Source organism: Bison bison, unplaced genomic scaffold, assembly GCF_000754665.1.
Source record: "Bison bison bison isolate TAMUID 2011002044 unplaced genomic scaffold, Bison_UMD1.0 scf7180017864196, whole genome shotgun sequence".
NCBI lineage: Eukaryota > Metazoa > Chordata > Mammalia > Artiodactyla > Bovidae > Bison > Bison bison.
The window spans coordinates 2,954,838-2,962,116 of record NW_011494768.1 but is presented as its reverse complement, the minus strand read 5'-3'; the positions used below and the strand labels follow the sequence as shown (position 1 = coordinate 2,962,116).

General features: G+C 47.5%; 1 protein-coding gene across 1 annotated transcript in view; it reads left to right on the top strand.

The window, feature by feature from the left end:
- The window catches only part of ISM1 (isthmin 1, angiogenesis inhibitor), a 93,954-nt gene that overhangs the window by 62,172 nt on the left and 24,503 nt on the right, over positions 1-7,279 (top strand). The gene's annotated exons all lie outside the window — the stretch shown is intronic.

The following is a 7,279-nucleotide window of genomic DNA, read 5'->3' as shown; positions in this document are numbered from 1 at the left end:
TTCCAGTGAGTCAACTCTTTGCATGAGGTGGCCAAAGTACTGGAGTTTCAACTTCAACATCAGTCCTTCCAATGAACAGTCAGGACTGATCTCCTTTAGGATGGACTGGTTAGATCTCCTTGCAGTCCAAGGGACTTGTAAGAGTCTTCTCCAACACCACAGTTCAAAAGCATCAATTCTTTGGCACTCAGCTTTCTTTACAGTCCAACTTTCACACCCATACATGACCACTGAAAAACCATAGCCTTGACTAAATGGGGAAGGGCAGCTTGTCCTTATTCTTTCTCTGTATCAAATTCCAGTTGACTTCCACGGCAGAAAGAGTACACCTCAGTTAGAACAATACACCCACCATTCCCCTACCTCCCCATGTATAAAATGTTGTGTTAGCTACTGGGAAGTTAAAAAATGTCAGACCTTAAATGTAAGGTCTTCCCTCCAGGAAATGACCTGGGTGTGAAGGTTCCAACTGCCACCTAAGAGAATGCCAGAAGGATCGTGGAAGCGGAGCAGAACAAGTGCTGTGCTCCATGGAAGGCGGACCCAGATAGACGGAAGGGTTGGGAAGGGACCTGATCATTAGGGCGGGGCAGAGACGAGGGCAGAGAAGTGAACAGTGCTCCGGAAGTCAGGCTTTGACAACCCGTGTGGTGAAATCATGTGCACCAATTCAGGTTTCCGACAGGTCTTGTATCAATCCAGCTGATTAATCAGAAAAACAGGCCATTTTCTCCATTGTCCTCTCTCCAGGAACTGTCCACATGGCTCTCTGATAAAGAATACAGGACCCACTTGGGGGAGGTGCAGACTGACCAAAAAAGGCATAGATAACCCCTTACTGTTGCTCAGTGTGACTCCCCATCCCTCCTTCATTGACAGGAAGTGATTTTTCCTTGTTGATGGATTCTTTTGGCTGTAGGACCAGACCACCCTTATCCCAAGGGTGCTTAGCCCATGCCCAAAACAATTTGAGGTTTGCTGCGGCTTGCAGTTTTTTGTTTTTTTTTTTTGAGAGATGGGCAATCTCATTGTGGAGCTTAATGCTGAGGACTGAGCTATTAATGCCATCAATTTAAGAGTTACTGATATAAACTTACAAGAAAAGGCCTGGATACAGGGGACTGGAAGGTTGCAGTCCCCATGTTGGAAAATTACCAAGTTCATGGGCTCCACCTAGGACTGAATTTCTAGGAGAATTTATCTAGGAGAATTTCTCTCTCCCAGATAAGTCCATCAGTCAGGAAGTCCCCAGACATCACTTGGGTCTTTTTAAAATATTAGCTGAAATGTCAAGGAAGAACAGCGATGCAAAGGCAGTTGAGATTCTCAGGTCTGGGAAACCCTGACGACTTTTCCATAAAAAGAAAAGGGCAACCATGAAATGCTAAGCCCACGCCAGCCCACACAATGGATTTGTACATGAGCTCAGAAAAGCCCCAGAACTCACAATCCATTTTTCATCAGCATAAGCTGTGCTGTTTAGCCAGATGAAGAGAGCTTTGCAACAGTACCGCTGGGCTTCCTGAGGGGTGAGGAGGCTGTTGGGGTTGATGGAGAGAATTATAAAGCGAGACCAGGGAGCAGAGAATACATGGAGGATGAATCATGAGAAGACCACTCTTGAGACCCTCCGACAAAGCCTCTTGGACTTTCATAAAACACAGTTTTTATAAAGTGGAAATCATTTGTCCTTGTCCCCTCTGAGCCCACAGCCACCTGTTTGTACAGACTTCTAACAGGTACAAAGCAGTCAGCGTTTTGTCTTCCACTGGTCTCAGCACTGCCCCGGTACCTATGGGAAGCTCGCCTCCATGCCCCTTCAGAATGGGCTGCTTTGGAGCACGGGGTGGGAAGGGAACCAGGCTACTCCTATGAGTTCCCTAGATGTTTCTTGAGTTTCCTTTTGTACAGAAGAGATCACTATACCTCCCAAGAGTATAGGTTTCCCCATTGCTCCAGCAGGGCAACCCGTTCCTGGAAAAATGGACTTGAAGCAAAAGATGCTCCAACCCAGATACCGTCACACCCAAGGACCCAAAAAGACCAAGCCAGTGCGGTCCTGCTGCCTGTTGGCCAGTTGGGTCATCCCTCTGCCGCTTTGCACAAGCCCAGTGACTGATAACTGCCTGGGGCCAGTCAGAGGAGTAGAGGGGCCTGTGTTTTATTGATCTAATGACCTGTTGGCCCCAAAGAAAGGAATACTGAGCTGTGTTCCTGGCCTTCTCTCTCTGGGAAGACCAGCAAAGAAGAGCGTTGGTTGCTCAGAAAGATGCTCAAAGAAAGACCGATGTGTGCTACCCCTGAGAGCTCCAGCCCTAGGTCTGAGTACAAGTGTGTGTGAGTGCGCATACACACACACACACACACACACACACACACAGCTGGCTGCTGTAGCCTCAAGCCTCACCACACGAGTAAATCGGCTCCCTGGTAGTCCTTTAAAAGGTGAGGTGCTTTCTCAAAGGGGGTGATGGTTTTCATGCTGACAACTCTTGCCCCTTCCTCAGAGCTCTACCATTTTGCTGAAATCCACTGGCTTGACACAGGGCTGATGCAGCCAAGCAGACAGCCCCACCAGTCACCCTGGGCCATCCTCTCGTCCCGGGGAGTGGACTGCAAACAGGTGAAGGCGTACCGGGGTCGGCTTCCACTGCCGGGCCGTCTGACCTCGTCTCCCCCTCCCCCTCTGGCAACCTGCCCCCAGCCCCCACCCAGCTAGCCCTCCCTGGAGCGGGGAGCACACAGGCATTTGATACCCCTGTCTCTGAACCACACCCCAGCCCCGCCCCCTTGTCTGCAAGCACTTCCCATGCTCCAGGGCTGGGGTCCACAGTCTCCCCCTACGACCACCACCAAACCGCCCACACCTTTCCAAAGAGACAATGCTGAGCTGGGCCTCTTGACTTTTAGGAAGGGAAATCCTTTCAAAAGCCCAGCTTTTCAGAGCTTTTTTTTTTTTTTTTTAAGTCGCTGAAGCCAGGTGGCCTCTGTCCCAAGTGAATTGGGCTCTTCATTTTAAGACTGGCTTCAGGCTGTGGAAGTGAGTAGGGGGTGGGGGTGGGGGGGAAAGCCCAACAATGCACAAAATATAAAGAAATAGCCTCAAACTCTTGAACCCAATCTCCATATTAAATTTAAAACAAAACTAGAAGTTGGGTTTTGGCAACAAATAAATAAATAAACCACTCAGGAAAGAAAGTAAATCCCCCAGGGCAAGTTCAAGCAGAACGTCAGTATCCTTGGCTGGGTTTCTGCTCCGCAGCTGATGGTCAGATAGCAGATGCAGAAATTTCTAAAATAAACTCATTATTAGGCTCACTGCATCAATTCCTTACCACAGTAGCTATTCACCACCAAATATTTCTCTTTTCTGGGTCCATCTGAGATTTGTATTCATTTCAACCAATGTGTTTCTTTCTTTTCTTCCATTGAGGGAGACTTAAAAATAGTCTTCTAAAAGCCCTTTTTTCCCCTTGTGCAGACTTATTTACACGACTGCAGGCCTCTTGATGTAATCAGATGAGTTGGCCAGGGCTACAGGTGTTGTACGTGCTTCTACTTCTGATTTTCCCACCTCCTTTCTTCCTAAAATTCTTTTGGGATGGCAGGCCTGGCCGAGTAAGAACCAAGAAATCACTGTGCCCAAGACATGGACCCACACCCTCCTGGAGACAAGCTGATTCTGTTCTGATTCTCAAGGGGGCCCTGCTGTCCCCATTGTGAGCCCGAGTCCACCCACCTCTCTTTGGGCTCCGGCAGCACCATTTCTGTCAACCAGGCTTGGCCTCTGTGGCTGCTGAAGGTTACTTGACCTCCGTAGGCCTCAGTTTCCTTGTCTATACAATGGGAATAACTATCTAGGTATAGTACCTTTGTAGGACAATACTCCATAGTGGTAGGGTTGTGCGGATTAAATGGGCTTCCCAGGCGGCGATAGTGGTAAAGAACCCACCTGCCACTGCAGGAGACATAAGAGACATTCGATCCCTGGGTCGGGAAGATCCCCTGGAGGAGGGCATGGCAACCACTCCAATATTCTTGCCTGGAGAATCCCATGGACCGAGGAGCGTGGTGGGCTACAGTCCTTGGGGTCGCACAGAGTCAGACACACGGCTGAAGTGACTTAGCTTCTCATTAATCACAAGGATTAAATGAGATCATCCATGGGAAGCACTCAGCAAAGGGATGCGGGATGCTTCCCCAGATTGGTGGACGCTGGCTGGTGATGGCAGCAAGTGTGAAAATGACAGAGGAGACCAGTATAAAATAATTAAGAATCAGGAGATCTCGTTTTGAGAGCAGCTCTCCTCCTTCCTTGCTGTTCACCTAAGGAATGTGAACTCTCCAGGCCAGTCTCTCTGCCTGAAATGTGGGGCTAGCTTTTGTAGAACAAGAAGTGATCCCTGAACAGGAATGCTGGAAGGCTCAAAGCATTCATGGCGCTTACCTGGAGCTGCCAGAGTTGTTTTGAGAGCACCAGTGGGTCTGAGAGGGAGGGATTATATATCTTCCTGGTCCTTTGTGTTCTTTCTTTGGCATTTGTCAAGGAAGAACGGTTACATTATCGGGGGTGTAACCATTTGCTGCTCTGTGCTGTTGAGGAATCATTTCAACTCCCAGGGCTTCTCTTCATCTCTGGGAAATAAACACAAACCCAAACTACCTGGTCACCGAAGCTCTCAAGCTTGTTAGTCCTCTAAAAGGGCCAACAAGTTAGAAGATTCTAGAAGATTCTCCTGAGTTCCGAAGATCAAGCCTTCTGTATTCTCAGTGTCGTTAGTTTATTGCTGATTAGACTAAGAATTGTGTTCGTTTCCCAGTGGAAAGTGCTCTTCAGTGCTAAAGAGTGTGTTTCTAATAAATGTTTGAACTTTCAAGAGGAAGAAAGAAACTGGTAATAGTGCAAAGGATTTTACCCTTTCCTAATTTTGGACGGAATTCTCAAACTTGGCACTTATTCTAGTCTCTCTTTCTTGGATCTGACAACATTCAGCAAGAAGTTGGACTTGGGTCTTTTGGAAAAGTTATTTTTCTTTTACTGTCTTGATTCATGGTATGGAAAAATCCAGAAGAAACAAATATACTAAAGATGCTTCAATGCTGTGTATTGAAGACGCCAAAGGTAAGATCTAGCTCGTCAGCCTGGAAATCCACTGTGCTCCCTGCCACACCTTCAACTCGTCACACTGATTATTGTTCAAGACATTTTTATGAACAGATTCTTTGATGCTAAAGAACATGTAAATAAGAGTGAGAGCAACAGGAAGCATAAAACTGATCTCCCTCTACCTCCTTCCATTCGAGAAGTCACAATCATGCTCATTAAGTCTTTTTACTTGGATGCCTATGAAATTTCACGTTCAAGATTAGATTTGTTCTTTTGATATCAGTCCGAGGTTTCCACATTCCTAACTGCAGGGAAGGGTGGATCCTAAGGTTTGCATGGTTTTTGTTTTGTGTGGGGTTTTTTTTGTTTGTTTGTTTGTGTTATTTTTAATTCAGTTGGAGCAGTGGCTAGAAATGAAAGGGGAAAAAGAAACCTCTAAGCTGATGAGATTTAGTCATCGATAATAGTTTTTGGAGTAAATTTGTATTTTGCTACTCATTGCCTGGCCAGGCAACAAATCTGTTTTGTTTGGATCCAAGCAGCAGTTTGGGGGGAAAAAGAATCATATTGACGGTAATAGCTTAAAACATGGAATTGTTTTGATTCCCAGCTTGGAGAAATTGCAGGGCACGTTTTGTTTAGGCAATCCCTTTGACTCCAGCCTGGATACAAACGGAATACCAAAACTGTCCAGCCTGTTCCCCCTTATCTCCTACCCAGAGACTGATCTTATTACCATAATTGCAGGCTTGCCTGGCTCTTGGCAGCCTCATGCCTCCAAGACCCTTAATAGCCTTGCAGACAATTGTTGCGGCTCAGTTGTTCTGTCTGCAGGCATGGGGGCTGGGACTGCATAGGAGAAAGGTTGTGTCTTCAAAGGCTGGGCATCATGGTATCTCTGCTGGCTCAGGTCCATGCAACCCAGCTGTGCATGCCTTCCACTACATCCTTGTAGGGTTGCGTGTGGGTCCTGGGCACTGTCCCTCTCCAACAGCCATCCCTCCAGCAAACAACAGTGATACAAGATGAATGATGTAATTCTTCTTTTTGTCCTTTTGGGGGATTACTAAAAGTTCCATAATTATTTATAAATATGCAAGGGATGCTTACAAGACTGGGGTGATGGTGGTAGCATGGAATCAAGCCAATGGTGCCCTCGTAGGCATCCCACACCAGAGGAGATGCTCTCGGCCTGCCACGGCCCAAGTGTACTGGGGTAGAAGACCACACCCTGGACCTCGTGTCTGGACCACACAAGGCCACCATGAGCAGGGCAACCTCCTTTGAACGTCGAAGAGAGTAGAATTCAAACTTTTCCATTCCTGAGACAAAAGGAAGGGTCTGTTTGTCTCAGGGATTGGCATGACCCGGTGCAATTTGGCAAAGCATCTCAGCAAGCCTCTCAGATGTCGAGTTAGGGCAAAGCTAGAAGAGCATCTGCCCAGTACATCTTGCGCTGATTACTTGGAGCGCATGTTTCTGATTCATTTGCACATAACTCATCCAGGGGTTGTTGCAAGAGCCGTGTGATGGCCAGAGGAACCCAAGGAGTCTTTCATTATGTTTTTAAAACAAGTTTCTCTATGTTGATTGTCTCTCGGAGCCAAGAAGCTGCATTCTTTCAGCCCTGTGACTTCCAAACGAGGCTCCGTAAATCCAAGAGTGAGTTCTGACCTTGACTCTGGGACTGTCTGCTCTGACCCTGAGGGTGGGTTAAGGAGGAGTCTGTGCTGAGTCTGGTTTCCGAGATGAGTGAAACTCACAGCTGGGACAGCATGGACCTTATGCTCACATCTCTACACGACCTGTGGCATCCAGCCCCTACCGGCATCAGTGGGCTCTGGGCTCACCTGGTCACAAGAGGGGACAGGACCTAGATGACTGACTTTTTGAGAGACATTTGGAAAAGTTCATATGAGGACAGGCTCTGGAGCTAGAACACCCATGGCTGCCAGTTACTAGCTGTGTGATCTTAGGCAGCCTGTTAACTTCCCTGTGTCCAGTTCTTCTGTCTATAAGAAGCTGTCTAGCCACTACTCTGAAATTTAACAGCTTGAAACAACAATCACTGGACTGCTCGGGTGCTGTGGGTCAGGAATTTGAGCAGGGCTCAGCTGGGAGAGCTCTTCTCTGCTCTAAGTGCTATCAGCTGGGGTGACCCGGTGGTGCTGG